Here is a 10,702-nt window from a genome sequence, read left to right as displayed (position 1 = left end):
GGGGGGGGGGGGGGGGGGGGGGGCGCGGAGAGAATTCCAAACAGGCTCCACACTGTCAGCACAGAGCCTGACGCAGGACTCCAACTCAAGAACTGTGAGATCATGACCTGAGCCGAAATCTAGAGTCAGACGCTTAACCGACTGAGCCGCCCAGGTGCCCCAAGCAGCGGGTCTCACTCTTATCCTCCAAACAACTGAGTCCTGAGCTACTCCATCCATCTCTTCTGGTCGCATCCTTCAGAGTTCATGCTCCAAGAATTTGTACATGGACTGTTATAATTTTACTGCATATGTCTGTGATTCTCTAATCGATGAATCGATGTAATAAAGCATAATGAAGCAGGGGAGATGTTCGCTATTTTTCACACAGGCACTCTGTGGGCAAGCCCTGGTCCTCGGCAGCAAAGATAAGCTCTTGGAGGCCAGCTCCCTGGGAGAAAGCGATCCTGGGTAGAGGACAGTGGCTGTGGCCAGAACTTGGCTGGTTCCCGGACTCCACCCACGGTAGGTATTGTTAAACAAAGCTGAAAAGCTACTTTGCCAGACAGCCTTTTGGTTTGTCGATGTTAGTGGCTGTGTTGGCTGTCAGTCCTGCAATCATTTTATTTTACGATTGTATTTACTGTGGTCGAACTCATCACAGAGGCCAGGCCTGTCTCCTAAAACAGTGGGTCAGCATCCTCTGCCTGGCTGCGTGCTAAAGATCAGAAGGCAAACTAGGAGTTAGCCCCATGCCAGCCTGAGACCGGCTGGTCCTCTCTGCAAACAACGCCCCCTGCAGACTCAGCCTTCCTCTTTGGACTGGACGCGGGTCCTCAATCTGCAGCGAAGACTCGAAGGACCCCAGCTGGCGAGCTGAGGGGACACAGGAAGGATGCGTAGAATAAAGCAAGGGCTGTGAGTCCCAGGGAGTCATCAGCTCAACCGGAGGGCAGCAATCAGAAATGGCTTTTTGGGTGGCATCCGCAGTCACAGGGACGAGATCAGCTATGGCTCCAGATTGGGGGTCCCTCCGTGGCACAGGCCCCCAAAGCCAACTGTAAACCTTTCTCTGCACATTGGCTGGGTGCCCTCCTGGAAGGAGGTTCAGGTGGAGCGAAGGCTGGGAGAGCCAGGAGTCACCCTTGCTTGTTCATATCACAAGAGTAAGTCCAGGCTGGTTGATCACACACCTACCACCCGCTGTCTCAAAGTACTTTTCTAGGGCTTGATGCTAGTGGTGGTGTTTATAGACCTCTGTACACTTGTCATACCCACAGATCTGTACATCACAGAGAGGGAATGCTGTCCTGTGTAAAGTAAGAGAGAGAGGGCATGGCACACACATCCCACACCCGCCTGGCTTGTTACTAACAAAATCCTGATTTTATTCAGACATCTGTTTGGTTTAGGGGAGGCTGGACCCTCCCTGACTCTTAAAGATACATCTTGATTAATCTAAACCAATTGGTAATCCAATTCCCTCTTGGCGATGATTGGCTAAGAATGGCATTAAAATTTTTTTCAATCTTTATTTTCTTTTGAGAGGGAGAGAGAGAATGGGGAGAGGGGCTGAGAGAGAGGGAGACACAGAATCTGAAGCAGGTTCCAGGCTCTGAGCTGTCAGCACAGACGTGATGCGGGGTTCGAACCCACAAACCATGAGATCATGACCTGAGCTGAAGTCGGAAGCTTAACCGACCGAGTCACCCAGACGGCCCAGCTAAGCATGGCATTTGATAGAATTCTGGGTGAGCCAAGATGGGAAGGTCTAGAAGCTTCTGCCCAGATTCTGCTTCTTCTTTAAATAGGGGTTTCAGGACCGTCGTGGGCCTTTGAGTACTACCTGTTCTTTTCTGGCTTTTGACACGGTGAGAAGACGTGATGCTCTGAACAGTGGCAGCAATTTTGTGACAATTGTGGGGGTTGGGGGGGAGCAGGACATGCAGAGAGATCGGCAGGCCATATGGGTGGAAGGAATCTAGGTCAGCCTGACACCCTGGGCGGCCGGGCTCACTGATCCTGAGACCCAGCGTCTACCACCTCCAGACTTACGGTTCCCGGAGGTGATTCATCTTTTTCTCATTGTTGACGCTGCTTTATTGGTTGGTTTCCCATTCCCTGCAGCCCAAAGCGTCATGATTAGCACACTGGCCCCAAGCTGTTAGAAATGGCTCAGCCGCCCTCCTGTAAGATTGTATCCAATACCCAACACGTGGAGCACAGAGCAGGCATCTGCTACACCCTTGCCAAGATAAGCTGTGTTTGTTTTGTTACAGAAACTGTCTCTCGCTTACAGGCTGGGGAGCCCCTGGTACCTCACTCAGCCAATAATAAATGCTAGAAACTTAAGCCAACAATACCGTTAAAGCTGCAAATTTAATCATGGTTTCTATTTAGACAACTTGCTGTGACTTTATGACAAATTTCCTTTTTCTCCTCTTTTTTTGGGGGGGTTCTTTTCTATAGGATGTGGAACACTCTTTTATTTTATTTTTTAAATGTTTTTAATGTTTATTTTTGAGAGAGGGGTGGGGGGAGAAGAGAGAGAGTATGTGCAGGGAAGGGGCAGAGAGAGAGAGGGAGACACAGAATCCCAAACAGGCTTCAAGCTCTGAGCTATCAGTACAGAGCCTGATGTGGGCTCAAACCCATGAACTGTGAGATCATGACCTGCTCTGAAGTCAGACACTTAACCGACTAAGCCTCCCAGCCCTCCCCCCTCCCCCGAACACCCTATCTTAGTTGCTCAGATGATCAGCCTCTTGTGAGTCTGCTCTCAGTGGGCCCTTCAAATATCTTTTTGTTGTGTTCACCTGTCTGAAATTTCATCTTTCTTTGTTATTTATTTTCCTCTGAAAACACTATATTCTTTCTTTCCTTCTTGGCTTGACCTTACATAGAACCAAGGTCGTTCACCAAAAGCTATGTTTAAGAATAAATGTTAAGGGGACACCTGGGTGGCTCAGTCGATTAAATGTCCGACTTCAGCTCAGGTCATGATCTCACAGTTCATGGGTTCGAGCCCTACATCGGGCTCTGTGCTGACAGCTCAGAGCCTGGAGCCTGCTTCAGACTCTGTGTCTCCCTCTCTCTCTGCTCCTCCTCCACTCGTGCTCTGTCTCAATCTGTCTCTCAAAAAAAAAAAAAAAAATTTTTTTTAAGTTTTTTTTTTTTTAAAGAATAAATGTTAAGAAGGAGAGCCTGGGTGGCTCAGTCAGTCAAGCATCGGTTGGGCTCAAGTTGTGATCTTGAAGTTCACGAGTTCGAGCTCTGAGTCGGGATCTCTGCTGTCAGCGCGAAGCCCGCTTAGGATCCTCTGTTCCCTTCAGAGCCTGATCCAGATCCTCAGTCTCCCTCCCTCTCTGCACCTCCTTCACTCTCCTGCGTATGCTCGTTCTCTCTCAAAAACAAATAAACATTTTTAAAAAGAATAAATGTTAAAAAAAAAACAATTTTTAAATCTTTTGTACCTTAAAAAAAAAGCTATTGGATTCATTGCCTGATTGTTTCATTTTTATTTTTCGGGTTTTCTTTTGACTGAAAACACTTCTTATCTAAGTCACTGAAAGTCTCTTTATTGCCACTGAACTTATTTCAGATTCTACATCTGTGTCCTCAGATTTGATTATCTCCTTATTAATCTGACAGAAAGGGCTCCTCCCCTATCCTTCCTGCCTTTTAACTGTAATATAAAAAATCATCTGCCCCTGGCATCCTGCAGGCACTGTGCCAAGCCCGCGATACATGAAGAAGCCCAAAATTTAGCAGAACTCGACCTTTTCCCTACATCTCTCCTCCTGTAATAAATCGTCAAGTAGATGCTCAATAACTGAAATTGTTTTGAGTGAAATCAAATTGGATTTTTATAGTCACGATGAGATGACGGGTGACATGGGGCTGTTTTGGAACCCATGGATAAAGGACATCGGCCCTGCCCACATCTTGTGACCCCCCCAGAACTACACTCGAGCCCTGAGGACGGTCAAGGGCTGAACGTTTACTATGTGGGTCACCTAGTTCTAGTTCACTCCTTCGCCCTTATCTTGCTGACACTCTGGCACTTTTCATTCTAATAGCTGAAATGTCATTATAAAATATCTAGCCGGCATAAATTAATTAGTTAAACGCCAGGCGTTTGACCCTAATGAGTAAAGGTTTGGGGATGTTGAGAAGATTTGTAATATCCAGTGTCTTTTTAGCCTTCCTGGGGTGGGAGAGAGGATGGAATTTGTAGGAAAATTCTCAAAATGTCCACTCAGTTTAATATTTTTTAAAAAATGTTTTAATGTTTATTTATTTTTGAGAGAGACAGACAGAGTGTGAGAGGGGGAGGGACAGAAAGAGAGGGATACACAGAATCCAAAGCAGGCTCCAGCCTCCAAGCTGTTAACACAGAGCCTGATGCGGGGCTCGAAACCATGGACTGTGAGATCATGACAAGAACCAAAGTCGGATGCTTAACTGACTGAGCCACCCAGGCCGCCCTATTATTATAATTTTTTGACTGCAGTATGAGAATATTATAACACTTTGTGAAAGTTATTAGCAATTTATAATATAATATATTAAAATTAATTATATTATAATAAGGTTATTAGAACTTTATAATGTTTAATAACATTAGAAAATGTTATTATGAGAACGTGTTCTATAGAATGCACATCAGAAATCCCTCTCGCTATGATCTGACTTTTCCAACAGTTCTTTTTTTTTTAACTATCAGAAATCCAAGGGGTCAACACGCCATTGTAATGAATTTGCCACTTGGATAGCTTTGTTTTGTAAATTCTTTAAAGAGGAATTGGTACAATCCTAGCATTTCTGTGAATTAGGAACCCGATTCAGGCATGTTGACAAGGTATAAAATAACTGAAGATACAGTCTTGCATTGGGGTTTTGGATCGTCAACAGTTTAAACCAAAGAGGCATCTAAAGGGATTCTGATCTAGTCAGTCTCTTCTCTTTTTTTTTTTTTTAATATTTATTTACTTTTGAAAGAGAGAGACAGAAAGACAGGGAATGAGCAGGGGAGAGATAGAGAGAGGGAGACAGAATCTGAAGCAGACTCTAGGCTCTGAGCTGTGTGCACAGAGCCCAATGCAGGACGTGAACTCACAAACCATGAGATCATGACCTGAGTCCAAGTCAGTCGCCTACCCAACTGAACCACCCAGGTCCCCCAATCTCTCCTCTTTTGTCTTAAGGAGTGAAACATTCAGGGGGCTCCAGAGAGAAACATGTAAGGAAATAAATACTGCAGACTCTCCAGCAGCTGGATCTGACCCGGGAAAATAAGCACTAAAATGCTCGGTCGGTGCAAAGCAGACAGAGAGAGCAGTGTTGGGTGCTCGGTTCCCCTCGAGGACCTTGGTGGACAGAAGATGCAGGTCCTCACAATGGTGAAGGCTACCTCTTTCAGAATCAGGTCTCATGATCTCCTGGTTAACAATTCCTGTTTCAAAACCGAAGACCCGGCCTCCAATGTAAATCCTGTCTTCAGGCTTGAAGAGAAGTAAAATACTAGTTTCATCGTGAATTCATAAGTAAAAAGAAGTAAATCCTCTCCAGAGAATAGAAGATTTTCATGCCTCTATTGTACTTCCCAATGGTAAACGTGTGAAAGAAACTTCCAGGGAAACCCCTGCCCCCAGTAGCCTTTTAAAATGTTAAACTGCTTGCTCTTTGGAAACGGAGATAAAGAGCTCTAGACCTGGAGCTACTTCTCTGTTCCTTTTTCCTGAGCGAAATCTCCTGGGTGATGGTTTCTTCCATGTGCTTTGTACTGGAGAAGCGTTTCATGTGGCTGCTGTGTAATCACAGTGATCCGAGGCTCACGAGTCAGATTTGGCCTTTGGAAAACAACCCGGAAAATGACTGCCTGTAATTATATAAATGTTGAAGTAACAACTGGATTTTAATTTAATCTAACAGAAGTAAAACTTAGCACAGCGTTTACGAAGTGCCCTTCCTTGTAACTGGCCACCCCGTCGTTTAGACAACCTCGGATCCCACAAGCACGATCAGAAGCACAGCAGGTGCTTTAGAAAACTGTAACAGCCGAATGATGGAATGAGTGAGTGGATGAATGAATGAATGAACGTTTCATGATGTGCTTGGTCTGATCCTACAACAACCTTATTTTTTTCCTGTTTCAAAAGTCACCCTTTTGGTCGGCTTCTTTTTGAAGTGTTTACTTGAAAAGCATATTAATGCTGAAAAATAATTAATAACGGAAAACAATTAGTAATGTGCCTTTAACACTGCTCTCCTTTCTCAAATAAATTCTTGGTATACAGCTCTCCAGAGATGGATAGAACAAAGCGGGCTGAGATGAAAGTATCTGATGACTTCTTTTCCTCCTTAAACTGCCTTGGATTCAGAGCAAAGCCACAATTTCAGTCCACACGCCAGTGTCCGTGCAGAATCTTTCTTCCTGAGCCTAGATTCCTTGGACAAAGCCTGAAGTCTCGGCTCACCTTTCTAGTCGTCGTGATAAATCCTTTCCTCCACACACTCCCCCCCTCACCTCAGTCTCCAGGTTTAACTCACATGCACATACACACAAAATCATATAAAGGAAGTAGTCATCAACTTCTATTTTATTGAATATTTTTAACCTGAATAAAAGTTAACTTTATCAACTGCCATCTCTATGGAGATGATATGGAAAGATCTGGTCTTTCTCTTTAGCTCTCTCTCTCTTTTTTTAGTGTTTATTTATTTATTTATTTTGAGGGAGAGAGAGAGAGAGTGGGAGAGGAACAGAGAGAGAGAGAGAGAGAGAGAGAGAGAGAAAATCTCCAGCAGCCTCTGTGCTTTGGCACAGAGCCTGATGCGGGGCTCAATCCCACAAACAGTGAGATCATGACCTGAACCAAAATCAAGAGTCTGACGCTTAACTAACTGAGCCACCTAGGCACCACTCTTTAGTTTTCTTTTCTTTTTAATTTTTTAATGTTTTATTTTTTTTTGAGACAGAGCATAGAGGGGGAGGGACAGAGAGAGAAGGAGACACAGAACTGGAAGCAGGGTCCAGGCTCTGAGCTAGTTGGCAGCACAGAGCCCGACGTGGGGCTCGAACCCACGAACGTAAAATCTGACCTGAGCCGAAGTCAGAGGCTTAACTGACTGAGCCACCCAGGTGCCCCTTTAGTTTTCTTAATATACAGTATTAGATTGTTGAATTTTCCAATGATGGCTCACCCTAGCTTTCTTAGAATAAATCCTGTTTGTGATATGTTATTTTTCAAGAGCTGCTATATTATGTGTGTGAATATTGTATTTAAGATTTATGCAATGACATTTACAAGTGATATTGGTCAAGAGTTCCCTTTTTATGCAATCTAGTGTACTTTTTAGTATAGTTTTTCCAAACTTCAGTTCTGCTGGAAGGTATGAAAACAGCATCATATTAAAGATAAACCTGATTCCTGTAGCAACTATAATTAAAAATAGAAAGGGCACAAATTATTTCAGAAAAAACCCCAGCAGATCCCTTTATTTCACAGGGAAAGAGAATTTATATGCCATGCATATTTGTGACTAAAATAACCCATTGCTACTTTTAATGTCTTAACTCAGTGCAGCAACTATAATTAGAAGTGAGTTCTATGCACACCTTTCCTTCTAGCAGATAGTGCTAGAAGCATGTCCAAAAATGCTTTTATTCTTCTGCAGAGTAAACAGCAAAAAGTGATTGAAGGCAAATAATAATAACCGTGCAGGGCGCAGGAGCAACACGTGCCCAGAGTCAGTTTCTTGCTGCCTGAAGCCATGCACTTGGCTTTGAAGAGAGCTGAAGAAATGACCAATTGATGTTCAGAAGTTAAGAGGAAACAGTTAAGGAGCCTCCTCCTTAAAATCCATAATCCTCGTCTAATCTTGAGGAAAACATTCGTTGAATCCCAACGGAAGGACATTCTGCATGGTTCCTGACAAGAACCTCTCAAAACTGTCAAGGTCATCGAAAACATGCAAAGTCTGAGAAACTCCCACAGCCAAGAGAGATCAAGACTAAACACAATGTGGTTTCCTGGACGACTTACTGGAACAGAAAAGGGACTTTAGATAAAAACTGAGAAAGTATCAATAAATGATGGGTTCTAGTTAATAACACGGGTTCATCCTTTGGACAAACATGTCATAAAATGTATGATGTTAAAAATAGAGGAAAAGGGGTGTGGGGCATATGGCGACTCTCCGTACTATCTTCACAATTTTTCTGTAAATTTAAAACTATTCTAAAATTAAGAGTGTGTTTTTAAAAATTAAGGAAGCATACCATACAATATGGGCACCCTTTTCCTCCAGATGCCAAATCACGGAGAACTATGCCAACAGGCACATGGAAAGGTGCCCAACGTCACTCCTCATCAGGGAAATGCAAATCGAAACCACAATGGGATTCACTGCGCACCTGTCAGAAACTGCTACCAAAACCACAAGGGACACCCGTGTAGAGGCGGGTGTAAGGGACGAGGACCATCATGCACTGCCGGTGGGGATGGACTTGGGTGCAACCACTGTGGAAAACAGTATGGAGGTTCCTCAGAAACCTAAAAATAGAGCTAACATATGATCCAGCAATTCTGTTTCTGGGCATACAGTCAAAGGAAATTAAAATGGGATTTCAAATTAATATCCGCACCCCGCCTCTTCACTGCAGCATTATTCGCAATAGCCAAGACATCGAAGCAACCTCAGTGTCAGCGGATGAATAAATAAAGATGTGGCATGTGGGTTTATACACACTGCAATATTATTTGCCATCAGAACGAAGGAAGTTCTGCCATTTGCCAAAATATGGATGGATCTTCAGGGCAATATGCTGACAGAGAAAGACAAAATGCTGTGTGGTATCACTTTGATATGTGGAATCTTAGAAAACCAAACTCAGGGAAACAGAGAACCCATCAGTGGCTGCCCGAGGCAGGAGATGCGCAGCGGGGGACCTAGGTGATGGTGGTCCAAAGGTGGTCCAGTTAGAAGAGAAATAAATCCAGGGGATGTCATGGACAGCAGGGTGGCTAAGGGTAACAATACTGTGTTGTCCCTTGAAAGTTACTAACGCAGTAGATCTTAAAAGTTCTCACCACACAAAAAATTGGCAAGTATGTGAGGCAATCGATGGGTGTTCACTAAAGTTAGAAATCACTTTGCAATAAACATGTATGTCAAACCCTTGTGTTGTATAACTTAAACTAATGCAACGTTACAGGTGTGTTATAGCTCAATAAAACGGAAAAGAGGTAAAATTACATCCTTGAAGTCCCCACCAGTGTTTTCAAAGCACCCACTCGTGTCAGCTCCAGGACCATCTGGTTTGCATTTACAAGTATATTTAGGCTTCTTTTGGAGAAGAAGAGTCACTGGGGGAGTGAAATGGGGAACTAGTTTGGAAAAAAACCAGGGTGCACAGAGTCCCGGGAGCAACAGACCTGCTACTGTCCTTCCATGAGCAATCGCTGTGCTCTTCCGGTTTCTCTGTTCCTTGTCTGTTTCTCCTTTTCTTTGCTGTCTTGGGGACTCGCTGGGTCAAGCCTGTAGCCGGAAGTCTTCGGGGGGCTGCCTTCGGGTCGGTCTGTTGTGGCTCCAGGTCATGACCATTCCTCACGTCTCTGTTTATCATTGGCCCCTGCTTTCCAGTGTGTCCCAGAGAACACCTCAGTTCAAACCTCCTCCCCACCGGCTTCTGAGCTGGTATTTCCCAAGGGCCTGAGCTTTTATTGCCTTGTTTTTCTGCTTGCCAGACTCCGAGACAAAGCCCTCTTGTTCCTTTGTGAGCAGCCTGGAGTCACCACCCAGAAGTTGTCACTGACACACTCCCAAGATATCTTTAAAGAGAAATCCCCACACATGTCTCCAAGTGTGTTAGCCCTGTCCCTGAGACCCTTTTCTGGATGCGGTGCTGGTTCAGAAATCCCACAGCAAAATCCATGCAGAAGAAATCATCATTTCAACTGGGAAACAAAACCACCCTGAGTTTTGTGACACCTCATGGCACTCACTCAGATGACCCCGAACGTCACCAGGGCCAAGATGTTGCGAATGGCAGATACCGTCACTACGGCTGTGGGACCTGGGGCGTGGTGTGGCCGGTGCCGGCTGCACGCTTCAGTTCACGGGGCCACTTCCCCGGGCTGGGGGGAATGTCCTCCTGACAGCTGAGGGCCCTTTCATGTGCATTCTGCTTATATTCGGTGAGCTGAGTGAAAAAAGGACCGTTTGTGATTTGAGGCCATGCAAGACAGTGAATCTGTTCAAATAACACAAAAATGACTTAAAATTTTTTTAGTGTTTATTTATTTGTGACAGAGAGAGACAGCACATGAATGGGGGAAGAGCAGAGAGACAGACAGAGAGAAAGAGAGAGAGAGAGAGAGAGAGAAGACCCAGAATCAGAAGCAGGCTCCAGGCTCTGAGCTGTCTGCACAGAGCCCAACGCGGGGCTCAAACCCACAAACCGTGAGATCATGACCTGAGTCAAAGTTGGACGCTTAACCGACTGAGCCACCCAGGGGCCCCAAGAATGGTTTTATAAGGAAATTCTCTCAGTCTTTTGGGGACACGGACCCAGTGCTGCCAGGCTCTTAGAAAGGGTCGCTCTGGTGTTCAAAATGCCACAGTGTGACCTAATAGGTTTTTCCTTTTAACATTTTATTCTGGAATATTTCAAAATTGTCTATACAGAAGTAGAAAGAAGAGTCTAATGGGCCTCCAG

Source organism: Suricata suricatta, chromosome 7 (genome assembly GCF_006229205.1).
Source record: "Suricata suricatta isolate VVHF042 chromosome 7, meerkat_22Aug2017_6uvM2_HiC, whole genome shotgun sequence".
Classification (NCBI taxonomy): domain Eukaryota; kingdom Metazoa; phylum Chordata; class Mammalia; order Carnivora; family Herpestidae; genus Suricata; species Suricata suricatta.
The sequence above is the reverse complement of the archived record's forward strand: the minus strand, read 5'-3'. Positions refer to the sequence as shown.